At 39.3% G+C, this 18,776-nt stretch overlaps 1 long non-coding RNA gene across 1 annotated transcript in view; it reads left to right on the top strand.

The window, feature by feature from the left end:
* The window catches only part of LOC115094559, a 330,280-nt gene that overhangs the window by 198,820 nt on the left and 112,684 nt on the right, over positions 1-18,776 (top strand). The window contains exon 2 of the long non-coding RNA XR_003857581.1: positions 8,903-9,038. This is a non-coding gene — a long non-coding RNA (uncharacterized LOC115094559). The remainder of the gene's footprint in view (positions 1-8,902; positions 9,039-18,776) is intronic.

Below are 18,776 nucleotides of genomic sequence, written 5' to 3'. Positions count from 1 at the left end.
CAACGTATTACTTTCTCTAGTGTAGAGCCACCAGTGTAGAGCCACCACTAGTGTAGAGCCACCATTAACAAAACAACCAAAGACTGTTTCTACCAACTACAGGTGCTGAAAAGAATTAGACCTCTTTTCCATGCCCAAGATTTCAGAACCATCCTGCAAGCAATCATTTTTTCAAAATTAGACTATTGTAACACCATCCTACTTGGTCTTCCCGCTTCTTATACTAAACCGCTTCAGATGGTACAAAATACAGCTGCACGAATACTGACAAACTCCAGGAGAAGGGATCACATAACCCCCATCCTAAAGAGCCTCCATTGGTTACCTATACACTTTAGAATTATTTACAAGGCCATCCTTACCACATACAAAAATATCCACCTACTGGCTCCCATCGACATACAGATCCCTCTCCAACTACATAATTCAACAAGACCAACAAGAGATGCATACAAAGGATCGCTACAGGTACCACCGTCCAAATCTACCAGACACATCACACTAAGAGATCGGGCATTCTCTACAGCCATTCCACCGTTATGGAACTCTATCCCTTCAAACCTCAGACTTGAAACATGCATCTCAACCTTCAAAAAAAGACTAAAGACATGGATATTCACACAAGCATTCCCGGACTCAAACTGATCTACCTTCCACGCCAATCCTTACCTTCACATACACCATGACTAACCTTCTTGTTTGAATTTTATATTATTTTACACTATCGTTACATGTTTGAATTAATAACATGTCCTTTCTCTTCTCTCTCCGCCAAGTTCTAATCTCCCTGTTATTTGTAACTGCCTTTTTCCGCACCATTGTTTTAGTTTTGTTTACGATGCACACTTGTTTTAATGTGAACCAGCATGATGGGACTGCGTTCTCGAATGCCGGTATATAAAAACCCTAAATAAATAAATAAATAAATATCATTGTTCATGAAAATTTGTATCAGTTTAGAATCACACAGCATGTGAGTCAGTTGCTCAGGTGCTTACCAGCAATACTGAGCTCTGGCTCTACCACTATAGGAGAAAAACAGTTTAAGAACTCTCCATAATTGAAGGAACAATTTGAACTTCACATCTGTGAGTGGCATAATTGTGAATGTGAGAATGTTAAATAATTTTTAAAATCCTGGAAGAAGGAAAAGGTAAGAAGCAGGACTGTTAATGGTAGCAACTATAGTTGGATAAAATATCAGATGGTAGCATAGAGAAAGGATATTGGTCCTTTTTAATATAATCAATAGCAATAATACTTTAGTATTCCAAGAGGCTCCAAGTGTCCAAGGTCATAGAAATGACAAGGCATTTAAGTCCCCTGACACGGTTCCATGTTTCGCCCGAAATCTGCGTTGGAGGGAGAAAATAGATTTCCATTCGGAAATGCAGAGAACCAAAATGCCATTAAGAATTAGTTAAAGGACACATAAAATACAACAGAGAAAAGGCGAAAAATGGATAAATATGCTATGTAAATTATTCACAGAATGAAAGTGCATACCTTACAGATGAGAACAGCCGAAGTAGGAGCTCTTACAGGGATCATCTTCTGAAAAACATTTAAAGGGACTTTCTCACCAAAAAGAGAGGCCCGGTCAGGGAGAGAAGCCAACCCACGTGAAAGGAAAGTGGCTGTCAGAGGCAGGGAGATAAAAGTTGTCAGAGCTGTCAAAACAAAAATTTCAAAAGAAATGAAACCACTCAATCTCCTTGTTAAGTCTTGCAGGAGTCAGAGAGTGTAATTTAAAGATCCACTTCTGTTCTTGTTGTACTAATTGTGTGTCAAAATCTCCTCCCCTTAAGGGGGAGCTAGCAAATCTATGGCAAAAAACTTTAAATCTGATATAGAGTGGACATCTTCCAACCAATGGTGTACTAAAGGTGCTTTGAGACAGCCAGAGCAAATACTCGATTTATGTTCAGAAATGCGAGTTTTCAATGCGTGTCTAGTTTTGCTGACATACAAAAGCGAACAAGGACATTTAATAATATATATAACCCCAGTAGAAAAACATGAAGGGGTACAAATGTCCGATTGTAGAATGTGTAAAGGTGGTAATAGAAAGTGAATGAGGGTAGGCAGCACAGTGTCCACAGAGGTGATGACCGGACAAACCCAGAAAAGTGACCGAAAGTGGTTGTAGTTCGAAATGAACCAATTGGTCGTGTAGGTTGCGATCATGATGAAAAGGAAAGTGGGGAGGCGTTTTGAAAATTGTAGTATGGAGATAACACAGACCAATAATGTCAGATCAACGGACACATTTGGCCAACTCTGCCTGAAAACAGAAGGATACAAGTAATATGGTCAGAAGGGTCACGAGGTGTTGTCTGGAGAAGCAAATCCTGATTAACATAAAGTGCCCATTTATAGGCACATTTGACTGCACGATGCAGTTAGCCTTGAGAGGTAAATTGAGATATCATTATATTAGACTGAGCTATATATTCCTCCCATGTTGTACACAAACGACATAAACCAAAAACTTGACCAACAGAGATATTATCACATAAAGTATGCGGATGGTGACTACTGTAGCTAAGTAATGTGTTATGATCAGTCTGTTTTTGAAAAATAGTAGTGGTAAAAGTTTCCTTGTTCTATGAAATAATAGTGTTCAAAAAAGGAATCTGAGCGTGGTTAATACAAAAATCATATTGAAGATTTTTGTCACAACTGTTAAGCCAATCAAAAAAAGTGAAAAATTGGATGTCAGTGCTAGTCCATATCAGAAATATATCATCTGTGTATCTCAGCCAAACAGGGATAAAATTGAAAATTGTGGAAGGTTAGACATGTGTGGTCCCTTGGTGGCGAAGCATCAGTTGATGGCAGAAAAATGTAAGACGGTGTTTTCCGCAAGCAGCCGAGGTCTCAGCGAAATATTCTCCGGATTCCAGAGAAAGCCGGTTCACTCAGTACCGGCAAGCTGGGCAAAGCTGCTGAAAAAAGAAAGCCTGAATGAATTCACAAAAAAAAAAAAAAAATTATAGCTGGAAAGAATTTTTTTTTTGGCTTTCCTCTCTGTTGCAGCCTTCCTACCTTAAATGGGCCTTTGTTTTGATTGTTCATATTTGTGTGATCACTGGCCATGATGCAATCATAGAAACATCTTTTTAATTGCTAGCAGTTCCTTAACATCCTGCTGCTTTACATTGCTGTCATTCGGCTGCAATGTATGCAGGCAGGGCATAGTGACACTGCTAGTTGTTTTTTAGGTCATTGGCAGCACACCTGCCTGAAAGGGAATTAATCATTGTTGAAATATTTAAAATGACTGTAGAGAGAGCCCTACAAAAATGGAACTACGGTTTTTAAAATGTATAATTTTTTTTTTTTAAAATTAACTTTTCATAATTGTAACTCCATTCCCCGGGCACGGTTTGCTACCCGATGAGGTCCTAAAAATATTTGTTGTATTCATGGGGACAGGAACTCTCCCAGGCTGGCTTCAACACTGACTCTTCCTTCCAGGGCTTGGCTTCTTAGTCGAATGGGGGGGGGGGGGGGGGGGGAGGGATTCCCAGGGCCCCAAGAGCTAAGGTTGGCTCTCGTGCGTCCTTTTATCTGATCCCTGAGGTAATCGATGTGTGCCGAGCGTGCCAGAGAAGTGGCCGGGAGTCTCTGTGCGAGGGCCCAAAATAATTTCTTTACTGCGGCAAGCACTTTGGAAATGGTACAGCTCTTAATGCGCAGCAGTGCAGTGTTCCCTTTTGTACAATCTGTTCCTGTATCTGAGCAGAATATCAGCTGGCCTGAGCCAGGGGAACCTTCTAATCTCCAGGGACTGGAAAAGTAGATTCCCCAGGTGGGCAGGATGGCACCTGGATGGGGGGGACGGGGACATTCCTCCAACTGGCGAAGACACAAAGTGCCATTCTCTGCACAAACTTTCTCTCTCCCTGAGGCTTTGGTGAAGCACCGAACAGGTAGCTCCGCAGGTGCCAGGCTTTGCCTTCACTCACAGTTTGCTGATTCAGGCTTTGTTACTGATGCAGTCCTCGCTCTTTTCTTTTCTTATTCTAGCAAGCCTCTACTTTCAAATATTGCCCACTGAATTCACAGCTAAATGGATAACACAACTAGTTGGGATGTACTTTATTTACTGTGTTTTAGTCTTGCCAAAGGGAAATGTCGAGCTGTAATGCTCTTATTCCCCTTAGGCTCATTAGAAATTTTAAAAAAATCTTTGTAATACATTTTATTGGATCACGGGTTTAGAAGCTGATTTTTAAAGGAGAAATCCCTGTGCAGATTTCCTTTGAAAATCCTGCAGTAGCAAGTGCCGCAGAATTTTATATTTACCCTGCATACTTCGCAGGTGCAAAGTATGTGGGCTTAAGTAATACACAGGAATTAAAAAAAACAAACAAATAGCACGTACGTATCTAAGCTGGCCCACCCCATTCCTAATCCTGGCCTCACCCCTTTTCCCTGCATTGGGAGGAAGGGGAGTTTTCCCTGCAGGCAAATTCAAGTTTATACACACCTGATGCCTTTGAAAAATGCATTTTATTTATTTATTTATTTATTTATAATTTTTTTATATACCGCCGCTCATCAAAGATATCACGTCGGTGTACAATGAACAGGAACTTACGCCGGAGCGTTATACATTTAACAGATTTAACAGATTTAACTTACGCCGGAGCGTTATACATTTAACAGATTATACATTTAACAGATTATATATTTAACAAGTTATATATTAAACGAAAGTATGTATATAAATATTTAAATATAATAAAAGTAGAATCTATTAAAAAACACAGAACTATACTTTGGGGTATATTAGTTGAGGTAAGTTAAACAGAACTAGGGAGCAAAGGGATTCTAGTAAATTGGGGCTGAGGTAAGGGAAAAGGGTTAGGAGGAGATGTAGCAACGGGATTCTAGTAAATTGGGGCTGAGGTAAGGGAAAGGGTTAAGAGGAGATGTAGTTCTACATTAGATGTAATAAGAGGGGGGAGAAAGCATTTCAAAAGTAGTTAATAGCAATCGTAAAGAGAGGTATTTACAGTGGGAACAGAGGTAGGAGAATTAGAGATGGTGTCTAGACAGGGGGAGAAGGGTAGAGAAGGCAGTGAGAAAATGGGAGAGGATCAACATATATATTTCACGTATAGGCATGTGTGAATAACCATGTCTTGAGTTTTTGCTTGAATGTTTTGGGAGATGGCTCAAGGCGCAGTTCAGTGGGCATAGTATTCCATAACAAAGGGCCAGCAAAAGAGAACGCTCGTGCTTTGGTGGAAACATGGTTATATAATTTAGGTGAAGGGGTTTGTAATGTGGCGAGGTATTGATTTCTGGTGGGTTTAATAGAAGATTGAAGTTGTATTGATTTATTAAACCATTTCATTTCAGGATTGTGGAGGGCTTTATGGATAAGTGTTAGAGTCTTGTAGTGTATGCGGGATTGAATGGGGAGCCAGTGTAATTCCTTCAAAACTGGCGTAATATGTTCCTTTGAGTTTGTGTTAGTAAGGATACGGGCTGCAGTGTTTTGCAGGATTTGTAAGGGGCGGATGGCATTTTTAGGTAGGCCTAGGAGGAGTGAATTACAATAATCTGTTTTGGAAAACAGCATGGCTTGTAGAACTGTCCGGAAATCAGATGCATGAAGCAAAGGTTTCAATTTTTTGAGTGTATGTAATTTGAAAAAGCACTCTTTAAGGATTGTACTGATAAATTTTTTGAGGGTTATTTGGTCATCAATAATGACTCCTAGGTCTCGGACTTGGTGGGAGAAATGTATGTGCGTTGATGTTATAGGTGAGGTGGGAGAAACATGTAATGGGGTGGGAGGAGAAATGATCATGAGTTCAGTTTTAGTGGAATTGAGGGCAAGTTGTAAGGAGGTTAAGAGATTATTGATAGAAGCAAGAGTAGTGTCCCAGATTTCAAGGGCTTTAGATATGGATTCCGTTACTGGAATAAGAATTTGTACATCATCAGCGTACAAAAAGTGTGGAAGCTTAAGGTTGGCGAGGAGATGGCAAAGCGGTAGAAGATAGATATTAAAAAGGGTAGATGAGAGTGAAGATCCTTGCGGGACTCCTTGCTTTAAAGGGATTTCTTTAGATAAGTGATTGCCAATTTTGACTTTATAGTTACGGTTGGACAAGTAGGAAGTAAACCAGTTATGAGCAGTACCAGTTATTCCAATCTCATGTAGGCGTTGGAGAAGAACTTGGTGGTTAACGGTATCAAAAGCCGCTGAGATATCTAGAATTACTAGCAGCTGAGGTTGATTTCTATCTAGGCTTTTGAAAAGGTAATCATTCAAGGATAGGAGAAGAGTTTCAGTGCTATGTAATTTGCGAAATCCATATTGTGAGGAAGAGAGGATATGGTGTTCTTCTAAATAGTCACTAAGTTGACGGTTGATAGTTTTTTCTAGGATTTTAGCAATAAATGGGAGGTTAGAAATGGGGCGGTAATTAGCAAGGTCTAATGGGTCTAGCTTAGGTTTTTTTAAAGTGGGTTTAAGGATGGCAAATTTAAGAGAGTTGGGCACTTGCCCAAGTTCGATGGATGCATTGATAATGTTAGAGATAGGGCTGGATATTAGATCAGGGACAGTGAGGAGGAGTTTTGTAGGGATGGTATCAGATGGATGAGATGAGGGTCTGGCTTTTTTGAGTAGGGATTCAATTTCAGTTGTTGCTGTATTTTCAAAGGTTGTTAGCTGAGGTGCAGATTCTTTTGTGTGACAGAGATTATAGGATTGGGGCGTGTGGGAATTGTGTGGGAAGCGTGACATAATATTATTAATTTTGTCCTGAAAATATGAAGCGAGCTGTTCACATTTTATTTTGGCTTCTTCTTCTGGAATGATGTTTGGAGTGAGGTTAGTAAGTGAGGTGACATATTCGAACAGCACTTTTGGATTGAATTGATATTGGTGTATTTTACCTGCGTAGTAGTTCTTTTTAGCATTATTGATCATTTCACTATAGTTTTGCAGCGAAGTTTTGTATCGTGCGAGTAGAATTGGTGTGGGTTCTTTACGCCAATTTTTTTCAGCTTTTCTAAGGGCTTGTTTTAAGTCTTTTAGTGTGGGAGTGTACCAGGGTTTTTTTTGTATTTTTCTGAGAGGAGAGTTTTTTTGTAATGAGGGGGCAAATGGTATTAGCAACTGAGAGTGTATTCATTTATTTATTTATTTATTTATTTAAAATTTATTTAAAATTTATTTAAAATCTTTTCTATACCGTCGCTAAGTTATACACCATCATAATGGTTTACATGTAGGCACATATTTAATGTAGGTAAAAGTGTACTATAGTACATTCTAACAGGTGCCGTCAAAGGTTCGGTTACAATATATCATTAGACAAAATAATTTTTAGAGAAGTGGGTCATGACCGAGTGTACTGAAGGTACTTTTACGGGTAAATTTATCATACATAGTGTTATCAATATGCTAGTTGTGCTGTGGGGTTCATAGACTACTCTACTGTATCGTCCTAAGTACTGTGTGTCGGTGCTTATCTGCTTATTCCTGAATAATTTCTATTCTCCCGTCTCCTTGTACAATGCCTGTTTAAAAAGCCATGTTTTTAAACTTTTCTTAAATGCCTTGAGATCACTTTGTAATCTGATCTCTGGAGGCATTGTATTCCAGATTGTGGGTCCTGCTAATGATAAGCCCCCTTTCCCTCACTTGGGTTAGTCTTGCTGTTTTAACTGAAGGGATGGTTAGGAGTGCTTTATTTGCTGATCGAAGATTTCTGTGTGGGACGTGTACCCGTAATGCTGTGTTTAGCCAGTCTGATTTAATGTGCACCGTTAGGCGCTGTCCTGCTGAAGTGCACGCCGGCAGCCGGCCGGCCCATGCAACTTACTGTAGCTCTGGAGAGCAGGTTTGAAAAACAAAAAAAAAGTATAGTTAGGGGGGGGGTTCAGGGATCGGGGAGGATACGGGAAAAAGCAGTCAGGCTAGGTAGTGGGTTTAGGAAGTTCCCTCCCTGTCTGTTCCTTAATTGGGAGGGACTGGGAAGGAACTAGGGAAATGCCGAGTTGCTGCGCGCTTCTTTGAAAATCCCGCCCCTCCCCCCCCGCGCGTGCAAGTTGGCACCTGAGCACGCATGTGCGTGCGGATATAAAATTGGGCACGCGTGTGCACACGGGTAGCGGATTTTATAACATGCACGCGTTGGTGCGCACGGGTTATAAAATTGGCGTGTCCGTGTGCATGCGCCGGGATACCTCGCGCACGTGGACGCCAGCGCGCCGGTTTAAAAATTCACCTTTAACCTGTACCGCGTAGTCCTCGTGGAGATCCATTATAAAAGGGATCTAGTCAGATAACCTCATGTGTTATTCATCAAAATTATTTTCCCATAGACACAGAATGGGAGAAAAGCCTTAGTGAATCAAGCAATTAGCTAGCTAAATCCTTCAGGGTGAAAACTGCACCCCTTGGAATAGCTAAATAATACACGTGCTTTCACGTTGTGCATATTTTTAGCCACATTACAATAGAGGCGTTCTTGGGAAAGGAATGATGTTTGGTTGGAGAAATAGCTATGCATATAAAACTGTATTTTCAAATGTAGGTGGGACAGTTTTGCCCCCATTTCTCTGCCAGCACAAATCGTGGTTTCAAAGTCCATGGGCACGTTTGAACCCATGACGCTTCCTACTCACTTTAATGTCACTTCCTCTCTTCCAATTAACAGTTGACTCAATCCTTTGGATTAAGAGGTTTTTCTTCCAGGAGATGGAAGTGTGCATGGTTGCCTGCAGGCTTTCTTTAGGCACGCTTCTACTCTTGCATTTATTTGGTAAAGCAGCTTGGTTGATTTTGACTGGAAGGAGCTAATGTTAAATTAAATTTATTATCTGAAACTATGCACAATTTATTTATTTTTTTTCTCTGACCTTTTAGTGGTATCGGGAGATTGCAATCATGTCTGGAAGAAATACGGCAAAGCTGAAGTAGTCATGATTTTAAACAGTGATTTTAAACATTTTCTTTTACTTCAAAGAAAATGCCACCGAGGCTCAATCAAAAGGCCCTGACGGTGAGTGCTGCAAGAATTTAAATCTTTGTAAATAATGCTCACTGCTAGCAATAATTGTTACTGTATTGTGTCCTGTTTTGTGATTTACAATGGAATGGCAGGTAATCAAATGCAATTAACCAAATAAAACAGCCATCAAAGAAAAAGTACAGCTATGTCAATTTGTCAGCATCTTTAGAAAGTTGAAAGCTGCACAAATTCCCTAGAAAATTCTGTGGTGCAGTTATAAAGAACATACAATTTGATGACAGAACTAATAGTTGAGCTGGAAGATATTAATAAAGATAGAACGAATGACATAAAAGCTTTCTGAGATGCCTAAAGTGGTATCATAGAATTTCTTTTTCCAATCCTGCTCGGACTTCAGTTCAGCAAGTAATTAGAAGAAGGCACTGATATTTACTTGAACTGTGAAAAGCGGTCCTCTGTGATATGAATTTCACAATCCAGTCACTACTGCAGGACTGGATGTGTGAGTGAGAGAGGGGACTGGTAGAGTGGTGAGGGTCTTAAAGTGTGTCTTTGTAAGTGAGTAAGGGGATTAGAGGGCATGTGGGGTGCACGTGGGTGAGCGAGACCAGAAGGGATGTGGCTTTTGTGAGTGACTGGGAAAGGGATCAAAAGGCAGAGTATTGTGGGAGAGGATCCCACTTCTCTCCTGATCCCAGATGACCCGTTCCCATCTTTCCACATTCTAGGGATTTGCTTTCACTTAAAACAACATAGACGTCAATGATTTATCTGGAAACTATGTTTGTACTGTTGTGTATTCTCCAGGCTCAAGAAGACCCTGAAAGCAGAGAGAGAGAACTAGAGCGACATAGACTGTGGAGAATATTAATTAATTAATGTAGCTTGGACCATGAGGTTTAGTTTTAATGCTTCATCAATGGTCATAAAATAATCCTATCCACAATTAGGTCTTGTAGTAAGATTTCAGTCCTCCATATGGTAAAGTTAATCAGCCAAAAGGCAAAAAAGGAAGTCTCCTGAGCGATAACTCAGATCCTACATTGAGGGCCCAATCTTCAGCTCTACTTAACCAATCAGCCAAAAGGCAAAAAAGGAAGTCTCCTGAGCGATAACTCAGATCCTGCATTGAGGGCCCAATCTTCAGCTCTACTTAACCATTCTAACAGGTGCCGTCAAAGGTTTGGTTACAATATATCATTAGACAAAATAATTTTTAGAGAAGTGGGTTATGACCTAGTGTACTGAAAGTACTTTTACGGGTAAATTTATCATACATAGAGTTATCAATATGCTAGTTGTGCTGTGGGGTTCATAGGCTACTCTACTGTATCGTCCTAAGTACTGTGTGTCGGTGTCTAAGAGGTGGCATTTGAATATTCAGCTGCGTAATCAGCAGATGCTACTTTTACAGATAATTATTTATCCGGGGAAATAAGTAATGCAATTAAGTGGTGAGTGAGATGGGGGCAATTCTGGGGCATGACTGCGTATCTATCCAATTTATTTATTTATTTCATAAAATGTATTAATTGCTTTACAGATTTAAGATAAAATCACTCAAAGTGATGTGCAAGGCTTAAAACAAGAATCGGCACCATGAAAACATAAAACAATTAACAGTTGTTAGCCAGATAAATTACACCTGCTATTATGCAGGTCTAAAGTTAGTCAGATAAAATTATCTGGCTAAGTTATCCATGCAATATCGCTGTTGAATATCTCAGACAAGTTAGCTAGAAATGGTAATCTGGATAGCGGCTGAATATCAGCCACCATGGATTTTAGCAAGACTAGGGCCAGTGCTAACATCTTCCCAATAAGGGTTATGCAAATCCACATATAGACAGTGTTCTAGGTTTGTTTTTTCCTGCCTGTGAAAACTCTTAATTGTTTTGATTTTTACAAATAAAACTCCATAAATGTTTATTTGACCCTACAAGCTACGTTCTTAAAAGGTTCATCCTATTAACACTGTCAAACAGCACCCAGGAAGCAACCCATCACAGATAAGTTAAAAAGATTGAAATGTTCAATTACATTACTCAAATAGATGCATTTGTCATGCGGTGAATCACTAAAACTGAGAAAGGAAGGTCAAGGAAGTGTGTTTCTCATCTGTCACCAGAAAGAAAAATGGGGTTACCATAATAATTCATGCATCTGTAAACATTCAAATAATGCCTCAATGATCTGGTAATAAAGGGGAATGGATAGAAGCCAAAATAAGCACAGATGAAATATTTATGCTTCTAACGAACATCTATGACCCTATAGAGGGAGTTCCTTAAGTTTCTAGATATTATCCAATTGCTAGATATAAAATTAACGCAGGTATTGAGGCCTATGAACTAAAGCTTGCACTTTTTCTTAGAATGTGCTTCTTTAAAAATGTTATAACCATGCTAAACCATTACTTAAGAGCTGAACCCCTAAATTTTACAGCATAGGCACAGAACGTTAACCTCAGCAACATGCACGCAATAGTAGTGTGCAACCCTACCTCCAAAAGTATAATATTTGAATATATTTTTACCTGCTTAATATGTGAAGGTTCATAAAATAATGTTAGGGATGTGAAGGCCAAAAAAAATCATTTTGGTTTCTTCATTTTCTTTTTTTTTTTTGGGGGGGGGGGGTTTGTATCATTTTTTGGTTTGTTTAATATTTATTTTAGTTCAATTTATCCACCAAGCCAAAATAAACATTAAATATAAAACCTCCCAAAACAAAAAAATAGGGCCTCCCCCGGCCCCCCCCCCCTTCCATTTCCTCAGGTCCAAGGGGGCTTCCCTCCCTGCCCCCTCCTCCATGCCAATAAGCAAGAGACAGGGTCGAAATCGGGGTGGGAACCTAGCCAGCTGGGCCTCTCTGAAATGAAAACCCCCTACAAAGAAACAAGGGGCGAGGATCTCCCTGGCCCCTCCTTATCCCTTCCCTGGGAGTCTGGCCTGTAGGAAATAAAGGGCTGGAACTATCACCACTTGCTATTCCCCTCAAGCAGCCCTTTGAAAATGGTACTGGTTAGCTCTGAGATCAATGCAAAAATAAATGACATATAAAATGGCATTGGTCTTAAACCTGACCGCTGCTATATTGTTTTACTACTATACAAACACACAACTGTAAACACCAGTGTGCTCTGAGACTGGCACCATTTTTATGTTACTTTGGTGCTGGCTCAAGACCTTCTGTTGCCATTTTTAAGTAAGTATCGCTTCTGCCCCTTTTTACCGTACAGATTAGACTCCCCTTGGAAGAGTAAGTGGGGGCTGGTGGTCTCCCTGGCTCTTGCCTTTTTGTATGGGGGAGAGCTGGAGTGTCAGAGGGGCTTGGGGAGGCCATAGCTAGGCTTGAGTCAGCCCAACCGGGTAGGCCTAATCTGGGGCCCCAGCTTATTGGTGGAGTCTGGAGGGGGGCAGAAGACACTGGGGAAGCTCCAGGAAGTGACAGGGCCCAGGGGACCAAGAAATGCCACTTTATTAAAACATTTTTCAAACTGAAAATAACTGAAAATTTGGTGGTATTATCAAGCAAGACTATTTTTGCGCATTTCAGTCAGAGCAACTCAAACATGACCTTTTTTCATTTGTATGTGCCATTCCCTTAAAGAAATGCACATTCCTATAATGTGGTTCCAGAAAACAAAGCAGTAGACTGTCTAGTAAGCCAGGAAGCAGGATGAACAAAATTAGACCAGTCTTCTTAGTTACAGGGGTGTTTTTATTGAAGAAAGACCAAAAGCTCAACTCAAAACATGAAGTTTAGATTGAGTTAGCATCCCCGCTATCTCAATGCCCCCCTCCTCCACACCCTTCCGCCCCCTTCCTAAACCATTACTTTCCCTCACCCCCCCTTTTTCTGTAAAATTCAACATATATCATCCCCGTCTCACCCCCTCCCCCAGCCAATCCCATTGCTTGCGATCCTATCTTATCCGCATCCAACCTACCTTACCTAATCCCTCCTACCTCCTGAATGTATCTAACATGCAACCCACTAATTTTTACCTTTGCACATGTATTATAGTTAGTTTCTTGTAAACTGTTCTTAGTTTAATGTAAAACTGTTTTAAGCTATTTTGAAAATACAACCATTCCTAAGCCATGGCTTCTCTATGTTTACCACATTAGCACTTGTAATATAGTTAGTGTCCTGTTAAATGTTCTAAGTTATACTGTAACAATAAGCAGCTCCTGTCTTATTTACTGTTCAGTTGTTATGTGAACCGATGTGATATCTTGATCGAATGTCGGCATACAAAAACAAATAAATAAATAAATAAATAGAATAAGTGCCCAGATTGCAGGACTCTGGCCGGGTTTTGCCCAAATTATGGGCTGTATCAGGAGATACAAGATATAAATATTTGCAGTTAAAAAACATTGATCGAATACAATACACAAACAAGCAAGTTCTGTACAAATAATGAGCTAAGTAAGGAAATCTGTTAAACTTAAAATTATAAAGCAGATCATTAAACATTAAGACATAATACAAACATTTTTTTTATTAAAGCACTAATTCGTTAAAACGATGATCATTAAGAATAGGTATTCAGTATATATAATAGGACTAAGGTGCTACACATTGTTAGAATGAGGCTAAAAGGAAAATCCAATTGAAAACAAAATGAACAAAAAAATTATATGCATGCATTTTTGTTAGCATAGAAGATGGAGAAATGAAACATGGAAAGCCCAAAAGAAGGTAATAAGAAAGAAGAAAAAAAAAAAAAGGGGGGGGGGGGGGGGGGGAGATTACTATATATAGAGAGAGTATTGAAATGCTCTTAAAAAAATGAGTATGCGAAATAGTTCATCAATGCTAATTGTTCTTTAGCAAACATATGGCAAGAATGCATGGTTGGCCCTTGTCCAGCCCTTTGAAAATAGTATCTGTAAGAGAATTTAACAGGGATTCCGTGTTGAAGAATTTCCGGAAACCGAATTGTGAAGGGAATAAAAGGCTGTGATTTTCAAGGTGATCTATGAGCGGAGAGTTGACTACCCTTTCCATGAGTTTCGCTATGAATGATAAGTTAGATATTGGTCTGAAGTTGGCAGAACTGCGGGGTCTAGATTTGGTTTCTTTAAAATAGGTTTGAAGATGGCTTGTTTCAGTTCAGAGAGGACCAGTTCAGAGGGGACCAGTCCAAGGGTGAGGGATTAATAATTTCTGATATGGGTTTGGCTATGATGTCAAGGATAGATAGAAGAGATTTTGTAGGATTGGAGTCTTCTGGGTGGGTGGAGGGCTTCATTTTCTTTAGAAGTCCAGTTATCTCTAAAGCAGAGGTAGGTTTGAAGGAGTCAAGAGTGGTGTTGACTCTTCTGGATGGCATAAGTGAAAGGGGAGGAAGGGGGGAATTTCGAAAGGTTGGTGATTTTGGTATGGAAAAAGTTTGCTAATTCATTACATTTATTTTTTGCATCTTTATCTGTAAAAGGAGGAGGAGCCGAGTTTGTGAAGGATGACACATCAGCATCGTATTGGTAGTTGTGGATTTTCTGAGCATAGTAATGAGAATATAAATTCCAATTTTACAATTTTCAACTCAACATAAGCTCCCCCATCTCCATATTTTTTACATGAACCCTCAGCCCTTTTTCTACCAGTGCCCTCCATATCAGTCCCAGGCATGCCCCCCTAAATCTTATTGGCCTCCATCATCTTCAGTGGTAGGTCTATTTAGGCCGTGTCATCTTCCTCTAAAATTCATACTAGATCAACACTAAACCCAGGTTCTTCTCTATATCTTATCAAATGTCTAACAATCCATATGTTATCAAAACAGGCAAAGCCATTGTCTAAAGCATACAGTCTCCCCATGCTAATTGAAGTTTGCATGATAACCCTGGAGAGACCATGCATGTTATTCCAAAACCCTCTTAGAAACATGGTCTGCTAAGGTTGTCTTGTAACTCTTGCTCCATACAGGTTATCCTAATATCTTCTTGGAACTCCTTTGCAGGCATACAACTGCAATAGAATGACGTCATTCAATATGAGAAATTATTAGAAGCCTTATATATTGTGGGATGTTGCATCACCTTCATCTTTGAGCCACAATGCATGCTGGCACCTGAATGCTTTCAACAGTATGCATGCTAAAACGTTAACACCTGTTCAAAGGCAAGTGTGACATTTTAGTACATACATACTAAAGTCGATGGGAAAGAATATACAGTGCAATTTTCTGTGTGCCCACTTATTCCTAATTTGCATTGAATTCCCTCATTTACAAGCAGGTATTTATTTATTTATGCTATTTGTTACATACACCCTGCAAAGTTCAGGGAAGGATACAAAGTAATTTTAGCACGTGTCTGATAAATAGTTAGCAAGGTAGTTTTTCCCAACAGGACTCTATAAATTTACTTCCTAGTAATTAAGGGGCTCATTTACTAAGCCATAGTATTTTTCCCTGAAGGAAAAATGCTGTGGGAGTCACAAAGCAGTGGTAACTAGTAACTGGCCCTCCTGCTTTATGATTCCTGTGGGGTTTTTTTTACCCTTTGTTAAATGCTGTGGGAAACTATACTGCAGTGGTAAATGTAGCTGTAAGAAAAGTTGAAGCCTCAGTATAACATGGGTTGACTATAAAAAGGCTTTTGATAGTTTTCCATACTCTTGGATGGCAAATCGCTATGAAATGTGCAACGTGAACCCTAGATTGACTGAGTACATCAAGTTTACCATGGAAAGATGGTAGACTACATTCCACCTGAATTATAGAGATAGGCAATATGCCATTCCTAACACCAAGATCCAGTGGGGAATATTTCAGAGAGCATGCCTATCACCACACCTTTTGGTACTGAATCCACTGAGTGCATTTATTAACTTCTTGGACTATGGATTTATCCTGAAACCTAAAAACACTAATGACCTGCAAATTATGTTGCTCCTACTATTTGAAAATGCCTTAAAACTTTACAGTTTCTGTGAATGTCACTTAGCAGAATAACTCTGAATAGTGAAGAGTTTCTCAGATGACATCAGGAAGACATTTGGCCTGGACAATAATGCTAAGATGACCTTCCTTAAAGGAAAACTATACAAAACTAAAATCATCTCACTGACAGAAGATTGTAACATAAAATAACTTATGTAGGAAGATATATATTTATATACGATAATATCTGAGAGATGAAGAAGATGGAAGAATCCAGAAGTTACTGAGATAAAAGATTAGCAAAGAATATTATTGAAGACTGACATTAATATGGAAAAGTGCTCTAGCAGCATGGAAAAAGATACAAGTTATCAATCAGTTTGTAATCCGCACACTCTCCTACAGTTTTGGAATTGTAGACTTGCCTCACAAAGATCTTGAGCAATTAGATGTAAGAACAAATAAACTCCTCCATGCATACCATGTAATCTATAAGAATTGGTATACGCTGAGATTGTACATTCAAAGAGCTGAAGGCAGTATGGGTTTTACAGAAATATTTTACACATGTAGAGCTGCTTTTAAAGGCCTCCAAGCATATCTAACAACATCAACAAATCCAAATACTCAACAGGTGCATAAGTATGAAAGTGAACAGCTAAAATCAGTCTCCATCCTTAAACTTGGACAATCACTCTGATGAATAGAAGGAATGAGAGATAATCTACCAGCACACTTGGGGAAAGAGGCAATTCAATTTGTAAAAAAAGAAAATCTCTTTAAAGAGTTGTACCAGCAAACAGTAAAAAGACAATTGGCTAAAGCACAAATACAGTGGAAACTGCAGAGCAATACTTCTGCAACCACAAGAAGATAAGAATACTGACATAAGGCCTTATTTTAGCACAAGCGTGCAATAGCTAGAAATCGTAGTGCACGCCTGCGAAGGGGACATCGGGGCGGAGTTGGCCCCGGAAGAGGAGGAGTCAGGGCGTCACTGGGGCTAACTCCTCGAGGACGGCTCAGACAGCGAAAAGGTAAGGAGCCTTTGTGCTGCCTATTTCATGCCGAATAACTACACCTTTTCTGGTGTAGTTATTCGGCGCGTCGCCGGCAGCGATCACACCGCAGCTGTGCGTTCGCTGCTAACTAGCGCAGGACCACCCCGTTTCCCCCCCCCCCCCCCCCACCCCCTGTTACCACCGAATTTTCTAAGTTCTGCGAACTTAGAAAATCCGCCCCATAGAAATGGTTGAGGAGTTGTGAATTTAAACCAAAAAATGAGAGGCTGATAAGTAGAGAATGTACAAGATGGTTCACTGCCTGAATAGAAAAATTTGGTAAAACAGACAAATACTGATTCTATAAAATAGAACTGGAAATGGTTACACATCTCATCACCAGGTGCATCATATGGATGTCAGAAAGCTGGTGTCCACAATAAAGTAGCACAGCTCATCCACTGGAAACTGTGTAAATATTATAAAATTGCTGGATCAAAAAAGCACTGAAATGATCCTGTGAGAATAATATAGAATAAAGATATTGTGATCAGCTGGAACATTCTCTTTCCCATTGATAAAAAGCTTGATGGAAGAAAACCAGAATTTGTGGTAAAAGAGAAAAATTGTTACCAGAAGTATCAGTTCCAAGTGATTATTGCACATGGGAGAGAATATTATTTATTGGAGAGAGGGAAGATCCTCAATTGCCAAATAATGCAATCATTAACCAAGACATTTTAGCAGAAAGATACAAAAACGGTCCCTATTGTCTAAGGTGCCACAGATCCAATTAAATAGAGCTTCCAAATGCACCTTGATATGTTGACTATTCATATTACATCTTGTGAACTCTAGAAGGAAACTCTCTTTGGCCCAATTTAAGTACTGAGGTGAGCATTAGCAGTATATGTGAGAGATTGTATCCAATGTGATTCATTTCTGTGATGGCATGCATAAAATAAATCTATTTGGAGACAGTACCCCAAGACAAGGTTGTGAGCAGAATGTTGTGCTGGTGGCAGCCTAGAACCACATTTGAGAATTCTACAGTGATAAAAGCTCATGCATAGAGAAATCTATGAGGTCCCAAAGACATTATGTACAAGGTATGAGAGGACAGAAGCAACGTTGGAGACAAGCAGCTAAAACCGCCAAGGACCCATGGAGACTGTAAAAATAGTAATACCATAACCCCATCACAATAGGAATATGTCAGTAATATGCATAAAAGTCCATTTCCTTGCTCTTTTTTCAACCAAGACTGACATAGTGGTTTACTGTATAAATGTTGGATGCAGCATCATTTTAATAAAATCCAAATTTAAGAAAGTTGAGAGTTGTTTTTATAATTATTCTTTTAGTAGAAACAAAAATACATTATTTATTTTAACATAGTAAGCAAAGAATTTATGGTGACCCAGAACAGTTCAAAACAGAAAATTAGATTTGGACAACCCATCTTTCCTTTGTATATTTAATAGAAAATGTGAGTTTCCAAAAAATAAAAGAATGCCAATCAAATCTAAGAAGCAAATCAATAGGAATACAATTTGTCAACTTTTCTGTCAATTTGTTTTATGTAAATTAGAGATCATGTTGTGATCATATTTGAAATGGTAACTTCTTTTAACAAGGTTTCATAGATAGGTCACTAACGCAGGACTGTAATTATCTGCTCTTATTATCTCTAAATTCAATTTCCATGTAAAAATAAATGATGCAAAGAAAAAGCCTACTGTGTGTGCTCAGTTAAAAATACATCCTAAATACATCTTTTTTTTAAGGTAAGTTAAGGTCACATATCATCTACAGAGAAGGGCTACCAAAATGATAAGGGGAATGGAGCAGCTCCCCTATAAAGAGTTT

The sequence above is a fragment of the Rhinatrema bivittatum genome, chromosome 6, assembly GCF_901001135.1.
Source record: "Rhinatrema bivittatum chromosome 6, aRhiBiv1.1, whole genome shotgun sequence".
Lineage (NCBI taxonomy): Eukaryota > Metazoa > Chordata > Amphibia > Gymnophiona > Rhinatrematidae > Rhinatrema > Rhinatrema bivittatum.
This window is presented reverse-complemented; position numbering and strand designations above follow the sequence as displayed.